This window comes from Pieris napi, chromosome 18, assembly GCF_905475465.1.
Source record: "Pieris napi chromosome 18, ilPieNapi1.2, whole genome shotgun sequence".
NCBI lineage: Eukaryota > Metazoa > Arthropoda > Insecta > Lepidoptera > Pieridae > Pieris > Pieris napi.
This window is the reverse complement of record NC_062251.1, coordinates 4201218-4208938: the sequence shown is the minus strand read 5'-3', so window position 1 is coordinate 4208938 and position 7721 is coordinate 4201218. Positions and strand designations below refer to the sequence as shown.

Genomic DNA, 7721 nt, shown 5'->3' with positions numbered 1-7721 from the left:
CTACTGGATTCACAATTCTAAAAACGCAAAACGGAAGGAGAATATTGGACATTATTCAGGCACTTAGTTGATGACGAAGAAAAGTTTTTTCAGTACTTCCGAATGTGTACATTCAAATTTAACGATTTGCTGAAAAAAATTGAAAATGACAGTGTCAAAAAAAACACAAACTTTAGAGAATGCCTGCTACCTAAAGAAAAGCTCGCTGTGTGTTTACGGTAAGTAAAAAACAATTTGTTTATTATTAATATTTAATGAAACTTTTGATCTAGTATTCATGGTAAAGCTTTATGCTTTATTATTATTATTCCACTCGGTAGTCTTCCAAAGCTCAGGAGACGGAGGCATGGGTGTAGCACTCGCTTGTACGCTCGAAGAAGTCGATGCTGGAGATGAAGCATAGGCATACGGTGGTGTAGCTGTAGCAAAGTTAGGTGGTGCGAGCTGCTGTAACTCCATTTCGGAAACTAAACTGAATATTTTGTTTTTTGCGATGGCTTGTAAGTAAGGAGAAAACTTCTTTACTGTATCTGATATGTGCAAAAAAAATCGGTCTAATTCATCGTCTTGTCGTGGAGATTTATTTTGCGCTTCTAACAATTTCGACATCAATACAGCGGATGCTATTTGTGGTGGTTGAATGTTACCTCTCTTTATTGTCTTGGCCTTTTTTGCTTGACTGAGTAGTGGTTGTGAGGATTTATTACTGGCAGTAATGTCATCTTCGTTCTGAATTTCGGTGGCCGTAATATTTTCTGCAGCAGCAATATCAACAGTATTATCGATCTCATTGTTGAAGTGATGGTTCTGAATTTCAGTTCCTGTATCGCTATTCGGCTGTGACAGTTCATCGTCACTTGTCAGCTCAACGGATTCTAAAGATTTTCTCTCGGCAAAGAAAGAAGCAACAAAAGCCATTTCATCTTCATACTTCCATTTTTTAATGTTTTTCGCTGCTTGTCCACTTTTGCCTTATTTCTTATTGAATGCTCGTCTGTATGCATGCCTTAGCCCTTGCCATCTTTGTTTGCAAGCTGCAGCTGTAAAAAATGATTACACGATTAATATTGATATTTTGTTTGCAGGTACTTAGCAACAGGCGATTCATTTACAACCATTGCTTTTAATTATCGCTTGGGAATCAGTACTGTGAGACGTGCCGTGTTAGAAGTTTGTGATGCTGTAATTAAAAATGTACTGCGAGAAAGTATCCCGACGCCTGGCATGGCACAATGGGAAAAATATATAGAAGAATTTTGGAATAAATGGAATTTTCCTAATTGTGTAGCTTCTATAGATGGAAAGCATGTTATTATTTTAGCACCACCAAACAGTGGTTCTTTGTATTATTTTAATTATACTAGAAAGGGTTGTTTAATTGTGTTCCCTGAAGATAACACACCATTACGAAGGGAAAACACACACAACACCTACATCTCCTACATTGGTGACCCCGACGTGATGTACTCGTACATATCACGGAGCACCATTAAAACCGTAAGCTAGTGAAAACTAGATTTAAAAATGCCTAACAGCGACCAACAAAGCGACGAAAGCAGATAGCATTTCAAAGAAAAGACATTTACACCCTCCGACATTTGTCGTGTGGGGGAACGATTTCCGCCATTCTGGTCAGAAGAACCTGCAGTCTGGTTTGCGCAAATAGAAGGAAGTTTTGCACTCTCAGGTGTCAAATATAATTACGTCAGTGGCCAACTCGAAAACCGTTACGCTGCTGACGTGAAAGACATTTTAATTCATCCTACAGCAAGTGGCAAATACGAAAATCTGAAAAGCGAGCTTATTAAAAGATTATCAGCGTCGTGTGAAAAAGAACTAATCCAATTGCTGATGCATGAGGAATTAGGAGACAGGCGACCATCGGCGTTTCTTCGGCACCTGCAACATCTAGTTGGCCCAAGCATACCGGACGATTTCATAAAGACCGTGACCGTAAAATAGTCGTAGCATCGCAGCCAGAGTCGTCACTTTCAGCACTCGCAGATCTGGCTGATAAAGTGCACGACGTTGTACCACCAGCGCCACAAGTGGCCGCCACGGGCGCGGTCCCCAATTCAATGATCGAGAAATTGTCAAAAGAGATTGCAGAGCTGAGTCGTCAAAAGCAGGCCCTCTGCAAGAGATTCTAGATCCAGGTCGAGGTAATAATAGATTGAACTTATGTTTTATAGACGGTATAAATGATATTTGCATTTGGGGGGTTGGCTCTTATCACGAATAGCAAAAGGAATGAAGTTAAAACCTTTATCAATAAATTTCCTAAATATGAGTCACATTATACCCTACACAAGAGCACAAACCGAATGTATTTAGCACCTGACTTGGGCTTGTCTAAACTGTTTTCTTTATATAAAGAAGAAACGCCACCTTCTGAACAAGTGTCAAATTTTATCTTATAAAAGTTTTTAATCAGCAATACAACCTATCTTTTCATGCACCAATTACTGATTCCTGTAAAAAATGTAATAATTTTAAAATGAAAATAGAAGCTGAAAAAACGTCTGTCAAAAAGGATGAACTTGATTCTCAAAGGAAACTACATCTCTTAAAAGCTGAATCTGCAAGAAATAATTTTAACATAGATAAGAATAGAGCTGCAAATGATTCTGATTTTACAGTTATAGTATTTGATCTCATGAAAACTTTACCAACACCTGTTATTTCCACAGGAATTTGCTATAATAAAAGGCAGCTTTGGCCTTACTGCCTGGGAATTCATAATGCTCATAATGATGAAGTAACAATGTATGTTTGGGATGAAACAATAGCTTCTAGGGGCCCTCAGGAGTTGTTGCGTTTCATCAAAGAGAAAGTCAAGACTAAAAAGTTAATTATGTACTCAGACCAGTGCGGTGGTCAAAATAGAAATATTAAAATGGCTACTCTTTGCCAGTATATTGTTGCCCAAATATTAGGACTACTAAGGCAGCTAGGGACAGCAACCCATTTGATGTCATAAAAATGACAAGGGATGACTTTATTTCAACAAAGAAACTGGAGTAATAACATTACCAACAGGAAGATAACTACCGAAAGACTCAGCATGCAGTGGCTTTTGTTTAATAAAATGCATCAATTTACATTATTTTTTAAATATTCTAATAATGAAGATGTTTTATTTGAAAATCAAGATTTAAAGAAAAGGGGCTCTACAGATTTGAATGGTATTAAGCTGGATCCTTTATACCCTGATGGAAAATCCATCAGTTGTGAGAAAAAAAAGAATTTATTATATCTATTGCCTTTTATACCTCCAGTGTATCACAGCTTTTATACCAGTATCAAAGATAATGCGGTAAGAAATGTCATAGATGTTGAGGATGATATTGATAATGACTAAGAATACCATTATTGTGATTTTTGTTGATGTCACTTCTTTTTTAAGTGTTTTATAATAAACAATTGGCCTAACAACCATTTTTTTCTCACCTTTTTATAAAAACCAACTGCCAAAGTGGCCTATCTGTATTTCGCCCGACATTAATATGTCAATTAAAACATAAAATTAATAAAAATTATGTATCCTGAAGAGTGCTAGTTGATTAAAAAAATACTGTTTTTATTTTCTATGGTACTCAAAATACTTCCATCGTTGAACATCATACAATCCATTGAATTAGGCCACTATGGTTCTCATGGCATGATAGAAAAAATAGGTAAGAAAAAAACATTTTTATTATTATGTTTCATATTATAGGTAAGAGAAAGAAAAATACAAAGTATTATTAGTAATTTCACATAATATTATTATTATTTATCAGTACGTGTAGCTGTTTGATAACCCGGGTAACCTGGATTCGCATCATTGGTTTCGTACCCTGGGTAACCTGGAGTCTGATAATTGTATTATGATGCATACGAGTCGAGTGTAAACCTTGCGCCATAGGAGTAAGAGCTATTTGAGCTATTTGATCTGTTGCAATTTCGAATATCCTTGGCTTCGCGCAACACTCGCGATCTAAACTCAAGCTTTTGTCTTACATAAAACTTTTTAAAATTGGACCTAAAGAAGCGAAAAAAGCCAGGTCATCCGGGGCAAGATCTGGTGTTTGATTACTTAATAAAGTTATTAATTCTCTTTCAAATGGAGAACTTTCTGGATTTGTTTTCAGGGGCCCTTTTTTTTCTCTTTTCCAGCCAAGGTCTTTGTGTTGATGCTGAATCAACACCTAGGTCCATTCTGCTCGCCCTGTAGTGTTTGAAAAAACTTGCTGCGTTAACATATCAGAATCTTGAGTATTCTCTGAAGATTACTATCCAATGATGCCGTATTATCTATATTTACTGAGGGTGAGGGAAGAGCAGGGAAGGGTATGTTTTCATTCAGTGATTCATCAACTTCATTCTCAATTGTTGGAGCTAGGAAGCTTAGTTCGTCATAATAGATGTACTTTTTGTATTTTGGTGCAGCACAGCGTATAAAATACGCATCCAGGGCTTTTTTACACCTTTGTTGGACCAGTTTTCCTGAAATATTTTTTTTTTTCAGATTTCTTGCTACGGGTCGAACATATACAGATTTGCAGTATTCATTTAGGATGGGAATCGCAACAATCAGTAAGATCGTGGACGAAGTGTGTAAAGTAATATGGGAAACGCTACATGATGAATGCATACCAACAACAATAACACCTGATTTGTGGCAAAACATTGCTGCCAGATGATGAACCCTGTTCTGGCGAGGAAATTGAATTGCACGACTTGTAGCGGGGCGTTGGAAGTTGTTGTTGCTATTACTGGCCCCGCTAGCACGGTTGAGATTATTACGAATGCGGTTATTGTTATATTCGCGTTTCTTACAATTTTCAATTACGTGTCCCGGGAACTTACAGTATCGACTAATGGGAGCCGGCTATTAATTCAAATTATGAACAGGGCGTCCTTCACGTACAGAATAGGATTTAGGATTTTGTTTGTTGGTCTGAGACGCTTTAGTTTCTAGTAACATTTGCATTTTTTCCTCTGAAATTGCCCGGTTAGTGGCCTCATTAAGACTGAGGGTTTTTCATCCTAACAAAATTAGATATTTTAGGGGTAAGGCCCATTATGTAACAGTGTAACGCCAATTCTTTCATAGCGGATATTTTACCGGACAGTTCCACCTTTTTCTTATTAGCTAATGTGATTTCAGTTAATAATTTATAAAGGCTAGATTCCACTCTCAAGGAGTATTGCTGACGTACTGTCTAGCTCCCCTTATGGTACTAGGAATAAAAGAGGAGAAAGTCTTGTTAATTTTGTCCAACAAAATAACTTCACCTTTATTAATATAAAAGTATTTTTATAAAAGATACTAAAAATATGGACATGGCTTTCCCCCAAAAAGACTAAGACCCATACATACTGTCAAATAGAAAAAATAAATTGACTAATATTGAAGGATATTTAATCTTAATTTTCCAAGTGATCACAACTTAATTAGAAGCACTTTCACATTGGAAAAAATAAAACTGCGTAGGATTGAGTATAGTGCGAATAAAACTTTTGTATCCAGATTATGTAATGAAAAGGTTTGTTACTAGACAGCTTAGAATACAATCTACAATACACCAGTTTCAATATTTGGGATGACGTCGAGACCTGTTACGAAAAATTAAAACAAATTATTTTAAAAAGCCTAAATTCAGCAAAAACGATAAAAACTCAACGAAGACGTATTATCTCAGATAATACAAGAAATATGTTAAAAAAAGGAGTGAATTGCAACATAAAAAAACATTGTCACGAGGAGAAAAGGAACAACTTAGCCTTTTTTATAAATCCGTAAACAAGAATATAAAAAGGGAATATAAGGCACATAGACTACAGACACTGGAAAATCAATTACTTAAATTGACAAAAAATAGTTTTCTAGAAACAAGATAGTTGATATTGCTACGAAGTACTTCCAAAAACTATATGAGGAACGAAATACATTCGATCATTATGCAAATATTCACAGTTTTCCTACTTCACCAAAAATAGTTAAAAAATTTGATACCCTTGAAATCCTAATCAATCAAAATACGTTTATTCAATTTAGATGCTTCTTAGAGCATGCTTATGAATGTCAACAACGTTTACAAAATTCACGAAAGAGCAGGACTACGCCATCCGTTCGCAAAACTACCAGGAGGCCTTGTTCTGAGAAGAACGGGCAAGGAACTCAGCAAGTTTTGCCCTCCCTTTACATTACAATTATTCAAAGGAAAATGTCATAAACCACAACGTCATTAAAGTTACATAAGTAAAAAAAAAATCTGTTCTGTGATTTACCACATTCACCATTACACACATATTCATACATAATTAGAACTATTGCCAAGCATTTTTATCTTCCAGGTAGTCATTGACTGTGTTGTAACCTTTACACATTAAGGTTTTTTTTATATGTGTTTTGAATCTGTTTAAAGGCAGTTCCAATATTTCACTAGGAATCATATTATAGCAGCGTATACTTAGGCCCATAAATGAAGTATTTATTTTCTGCAACCTGTAAGACGGCTGGAAAAGTTTTCCCTTATTTCTTGTATTCCTATTATGAATGTCGCTGTTCTTTAAAAGAGAACTAATATTACTACGCACAAAAATGATACAGTTGTAAATATATTGGGAAGGTACCGTCAAAATATCGATTTTCTTGAACAAATTTCTAAGTGAAGTGCCTGGTTTCAAGCAATAAATTGACCTAATAGCACGTTTTTGCAACATAAAAATAGATTGTATATCTGCTGCTTTGCCCCATAAAAGAATTCCATACGACATAACGCTGTGAAAGTAACTAAAATATACTATTCTGGCAGTTTCCTCGTCTGTGAGTTGCCTAATTTTCCTAATAGCGTATGCCGCAGAACTAAGCTTGTCAGAAAGTTTAGTGATATGCTGACTCCATTGAAGTTTTTGGTCTATTGTAATGCCCAGAAATACCGTAGAATCAACTAAATTTAGTTTTTCATTGTTCAGCTAAGAAAGATAAACAAGCTAAAAACAGAAAAGTCTTGTGGTCCAGATGGAATACCTAACGAAGCCATAATCCAAGGTAAATTGTTATTAACGCCAATTATAACAACACTCTTTAAAAAAATACTTGAGGTAAAAGCTATACCTAATGCATGGGCAGAGTCAGATATAATCCTTTTATATAAAAAAAGGTGATCCTACAGACATTGGTAACTATAGACCGATAAGCTTACATCCAATTAATTAAGCTTACAAATTATTTGCTTCCTGCGATTCTGTAACTCACTTCACACACTCTCACAGCGGATTTTTGCTGTCAAATCGTTCGTGAAGGTGTCATGTTACAATTTGGTAGTCTGATAAACAATAACCGCGACAAAAGCGTCGCTCAAGTGAGTTGTTCACATTTGGAACTAAAATTTGGCAGTCCTACACTTACGCTCCAAAATTGTTGTTATTTGGTATTCTGATAATACCATTTGACATCTCATCTCATTAAAATGTACATTTTTTACTTCAAATTAAAAGTTGCTCTTCCCTAGCTGAAATCGTGATTTACCAGTGAGTTAGCCATTTTTAGCGAAGTTAAAACTTGTTTTATGTGAAAATATTCTAACATAGGACAATCTATATGTATCTTGGGGTAAGTTTATAAAATAATATTTATCAATACATCATTATTTAACGAAAAAAAAATATATATAAACATTAGGCTTCATGAAATAGAACTTTGTTATTTTTACAGAAACTTTCCACTTTAA

General features: G+C 35.4%; 1 pseudogene; it reads right to left on the bottom strand.

Annotated features, from left to right (window-relative positions):
* Nucleotides 1–233: 233 nt before the first annotated feature.
* LOC125058864 lies at nt 234–1598 on the bottom strand (annotated as a pseudogene).
* Between the last annotated feature and the right edge of the window lie 6123 nt (nt 1599–7721).